This window comes from Styela clava, chromosome 5 (assembly GCF_964204865.1).
Source record: "Styela clava chromosome 5, kaStyClav1.hap1.2, whole genome shotgun sequence".
Taxonomy (NCBI): domain Eukaryota; kingdom Metazoa; phylum Chordata; class Ascidiacea; order Stolidobranchia; family Styelidae; genus Styela; species Styela clava.
In genome coordinates, this window is record NC_135254.1 from 22,182,113 (window position 1) to 22,187,112 (window position 5,000).

At 56.0% G+C, this 5,000-nt stretch overlaps 2 non-coding genes and 1 pseudogene across 2 annotated transcripts; all 3 read left to right on the forward strand.

Annotated features, from left to right (window-relative positions):
* The first annotated feature begins 2,412 nt into the window (after positions 1-2,412).
* Positions 2,413-4,222, forward strand: LOC144423641 (small subunit ribosomal RNA). Its single transcript, XR_013476106.1, has one exon. It is a non-coding gene; the product is annotated as a small subunit ribosomal RNA (ribosomal RNA).
* Positions 4,223-4,520: 298 nt separating this feature from the next.
* On the forward strand, positions 4,521-4,674 carry LOC144423451 (5.8S ribosomal RNA). Its single transcript, XR_013475945.1, has one exon. It is a non-coding gene; the product is annotated as a 5.8S ribosomal RNA (ribosomal RNA).
* A 288-nt stretch (positions 4,675-4,962) lies between these two features.
* LOC144423777 (large subunit ribosomal RNA) overlaps positions 4,963-5,000 on the forward strand; it is a 3,696-nt pseudogene continuing 3,658 nt past the window's right edge.

Here is a 5,000-nt window from a genome sequence, read left to right on the forward strand (position 1 = left end):
GAATGAGCCAAGAAAGAGCGGTGCGGGGCCGGTCGGAGCGCACCCTTTTCTCGGTGGCTGGCGGGCGAGAGAGTGCTGCGTCGCCGGCATCGGCGTCGAAAGAAGCCGAGCCGAAAAAAGTTAAAGTACAAACGTGCAAGCATACTAACCTAACCCTAGGTAAGGCATGTCAGAGCGAAAGACAGTAAACTCGAATGAGCCAAGAAAGAGCGGTGCGGGGCCGGTCGGAGCGCACCCTTTTCTCGGTGGCTGGCGGGCGAGAGAGTGCTGCGTCGCCGGCATCGGCGTCGAAAGAAGCCGAGCCGAAAAAAGTTAAAGTACAAACGTGCAAGCATACTAACCTAACCCTAGGTAAGGCATGTCAGAGCGAAAGACAGTAATTTCGAATGAGCCAAGAAAGAGCGGTGCGGGGCCGGTCGGAGCGCACCCTTTTCTCGGTGGCTGGCGGGCGAGAGAGTGCTGCGTCGCCGGCATCGGCGTCGAAAGAAGCCGAGCCAAAAAAAGTTAAAGTACAAACGTGCAAGCATACTAACCTAACCCTAGGTAAGGCATGTCAGAGCGAAAGACAGTAATTTCGAATGAGCCAAGAAAGAGCGGTGCGGGGCCGGTCGGAGCGCACCCTTTTCTCGGTGGCTGGCGGGCGAGAGAGTGCTGCGTCGCCGGCATCGGCGTCGAAAGAAGCCGAGCCAAAAAAAGTTAAAGTACAAACGTGCAAGCATACTAACCTAGCCCTAGGTAAGGCATGTCAGAGCGAAAGACAGTAAACTCGAATGAGCCAAGAAAGAGCGGTGCGGGGCCGGTCGGAGCGCACCCTTTTCTCGGTGGCTGGCGGGCGAGAGAGTGCTGCGTCGCCGGCATCGGCGTCGAAAGAAGCCGAGCCAAAAAAAGTTAAAGTACAAACGTGCAAGCATACTAACCTAACCCTAGGTAAGGCATGTCAGAGCGAAAGACAGTAAACTCGAATGAGCCAAGAAAGAGCGGTGCGGGGCCGGTCGGAGCGCACCCTTTTCTCGGTGGCTGGCGGGCGAGAGAGTGCTGCGTCGCCGGCATCGGCGTCGAAAGAAGCCGAGCCGAAAAAAGGTAAAGTACAAAGGTGCAAGCATACTAACCTAGCCCTAGGTAAGGCATGTCAGAGCGAAAGACAGTAATTTCGAATGAGCCAAGAAAGAGCGGTGCGGGGCCGGTCGGAGCGCACCCTTTTCTCGGTGGCTGGCGGGCGAGAGAGTGCTGCGTCGCCGGCATCGGCGTCGAAAGAAGCCGAGCCGAAAAAAGTTAAAGTACAAACGTGCAAGCATACTAACCTAACCCTAGGTAAGGCATGTCAGAGCGAAAGACAGTAAACTCGAATGAGCCAAGAAAGAGCGGTGCGGGGCCGGTCGGAGCGCACCCTTTTCTCGGTGGCTGGCGGGCGAGAGAGTGCTGCGTCGCCGGCATCGGCGTCGAAAGAAGCCGAGCCGAAAAAAGTTAAAGTACAAACGTGCAAGCATACTAACCTAACCCTAGGTAAGGCATGTCAGAGCGAAAGACAGTAATTTCGAATGAGCCAAGAAAGAGCGGTGCGGGGCCGGTCGGAGCGCACCCTTTTCTCGGTGGCTGGCGGGCGAGAGAGTGCTGCGTCGCCGGCATCGGCGTCGAAAGAAGCCGAGCCAAAAAAAGTTAAAGTACAAACGTGCAAGCATACTAACCTAACCCTAGGTAAGGCATGTCAGAGCGAAAGACAGTAAACTCGAATGAGCCATGAAAGAGCGATGCGGGGCCGGTCGGAGCGCACCCTTTTCTCGGTGGCTGGCGGGCGAGAGAGTGCTGCGTCGCCGGCATCGGCGTCGAAAGAAGCCGAGCCGAAAAAAGTTAAAGTACAAACGTGCAAGCATACTAACCTAACCCTAGGTAAGGCATGTCAGAGCGAAAGACAGTAATTTCGAATGAGCCAAGAAAGAGCGGTGCGGGGCCGGTCGGAGCGCACCCTTTTCTCGGTGGCTGGCGGGCGAGAGAGTGCTGCGTCGCCGGCATCGGCGTCGAAAGAAGCCGAGCCGAAAAAAGTTAAAGTACAAACGCGATGCTAATGAGCGAGCCGTTGTCTCGACTAATATGTAGGGGGCGTTCGATCGAGCGTCTGGCTTGAGCGCTTGTCGGCCTAGCAGAACGGTCGCATTGTTATGCCCGGGTTTTAGGCACCGCTGCAGGCGGCCGGCAGAGCTCTTGTTTGTGCGAAACTGAATGGATCGAGCCCGAGAGAGGGCGAGCAAAGAAAAAACGCAAATCGCTCCGCCTGGCACTGCCGGCGAGAGCGTGGACGTCGCGGCCAGCGACTGTCGAAGCTGAGTACGGCCGCAGGCGATCGCCTCGGTCTTAAACGAATGCGACGAGCACGCGCCGGGCGGCCCAGCAAGGGCCGAGCGCAGCTGTCGCAGCTATCTGGTTGATCCTGCCAGTAGTGATATGCTTGTCTCAAAGATTAAGCCATGCAGGTGCAAGTACGAGTTCTCGTAAAGCGAAACTGCGAATGGCTCATTAAATCAGTCTTGGTTTATTTGGTCTCGTAAGCGAAGTGGATAACTGTGGTAATTCTAGAGCTAATACATGCATTAAGCGCCGACTTCGGGAGGCGCGCTTTTATCAGATCAAAACCGACCGGGTTCGTCCTGTGACGTTTGATGACTCTGGATAACCACGCGGATCGTACGGTCTCTGCACCGACGACGTATCATTCAAGTGTCTGCCCTATCAACTGTCGAAGGTACGCTACGTGCCTACCTTTGTGATAACGGGTAACGGGGAATCAGGGTTCGATTCCGGAGAGGGAGCCTGAGAAACGGCTACCACATCCAAGGAAGGCAGCAGGCGCGCAAATTACCCATTCCCGACACGGGGAGGTAGTGACGAAAAATAACAATACAGGACTCTAACGAGGCCCTGTAATTGGAATGAGTACATCCTAAAACTCTTAACGAGTATCCATTGGAGGGCAAGTCTGGTGCCAGCAGCCGCGGTAATTCCAGCTCCAACAGTGTATGCTAAAGTTGTTGCGGTTGAAAAGCTCGTAGTTGGATTTTGGGCGAGCGCCGCCGGTCCGTCGCAAGGCGTGTCACTGGTTGCGTTCGCCTCACCTTCGGTTCTCCGTCGGTGCTCTTGACTGAGTGTCGGCGGTGGCCGATAAGTTTACTTTGAAAAAATTAGAGTGTTCAAAGCAGGCTGTTCGCCTGCATAGTGTTGCATGGAATAATGGAATAGGACCTCGGTTCTATTTTGTTGGTTTTCGGAGCACGAGGTAATGATTAAGAGGGACAGACGGGGGCGTCCGTACTCTGCCGTTAGAGGTGAAATTCTTGGATCGGCGGAAGACGAACTACTGCGAAAGCATTCGCCAAGAATGTTTTCTTTAATCAAGAGCGAAAGTCAGAGGTTCGAAGACGATCAGATACCGTCCTAGTTCTGACTATAAACGATGCCAACTAGCGATCGGGAGGCGTTACCATGACGACCTTTCCGGCAGCTTCCGGGAAACCAAAGTCTTTGGGTTCCGGGGGAAGAATGGTTGCAAAGCTGAAACTTAAAGGAATTGACGGAAGGGCACCACCAGGAGTGGAGCCTGCGGCTTAATTTGACTCAACACGGGGAAACTCACCCGGCCCGGACACAGGTAGGATTGACAGATTGAGAGCTCTTTCTTGATTCTGTGGGTGGTGGTGCATGGCCGTTCTTAGTTGGTGGAGCGATTTGTCTGGTTAATTCCGATAACGAACGAGACTCTGGCATGCTAAATAGTTACGCGACCTTCTCGGTCGGCGTCTAACTTCTTAGAGGGACTAGTGGCGTTTAGCCACACGAGATTGAGCAATAACAGGTCTGTGATGCCCTTAGATGTCCGGGGCCGCACGCGCGCTACACTGAGTGAAGCAGCGAGTGTCTAACCTAGGCCGAAAGGTCCGGGTAACCCGTTGAACCTCATTCGTGATTGGGATAGGGACTTGCAATTGTTTCCCTTGAACGAGGAATTCCCAGTAAGCGCAAGTCATCAACTTGCGTTGATTACGTCCCTGCCCTTTGTACACACCGCCCGTCGCTACTACCGATTGAATGGTTTAGTGAGATCCTTGGATCGGCCCCGTCGCGGCTGGCAACGGCCGCGTCGGCGTATCGAGAAGACGATCAAACTTGATCATTTAGAGGAAGTAAAAGTCGTAACAAGGTTTCCGTAGGTGAACCTGCGGAAGGATCATTACCGAAAGTGGTGGTAGGCCCCGGCCGACCGCGCACTTAATTGTCTTTGGGTGCCGCCGAGAGGGCGGCCGTCAATCGGGGTTCCGCCCCGTGCGACACGCGTAACACGTTGGCATAGCAAGGCAGCCGAGTGCGATGGTGGCTTCTGGGCACCGCGCTCGATGTGCCGCCGGCCCAGCCCGGCGGTCGCTCGGCGCCGTTTGTTGGTGTTTTTGTGCAGTTGTTGTCGGTGGTGGTTTTGTGGTCGATCCCACAGTGTGACGTCCGCGCGCTTCGGCGCCGGGCGAAACGTCGAGGACGACTCTTAACGGTGGATCACTCGGCTCGCGAGTCGATGAAGGACGCAGCCAAGTGCGAGAAGTAATGTTAATTGCAGAACACATTGAACGTCGACCTTCTGAACGCGAATTGCGGTCTCGGGTCAATCCCGGGACCGCGTCTGCCTCAGGGTCGCGTTCGTCCTCACCCGAGGGCCGTCGCCTGGCCTCTGCGAAGACGGCCGGGCGTCGCCCCAAGTTGAAGCGGTCGCCGAGCTTTCTCGGCGCGACCGCGTGTCCCGTACACCGCCGGCCCCTCGACGTGTTCAACTACGTTCGAGGGGCGGGTCCAGGTCGGTCGGTCCGGTCACGAGATCAAGACCGACCGTGGGCCAAGGCGGCGACGGTACGCGCTCGGTCGGCGCCGGCGGCGACGACTTGCGATGCCAGCGGGCCGTGTAAGAAGCGGCCCGCTTGACACATACGACCTGAGTTCAGGCGAGAGCACCCGCTGAATTTAAG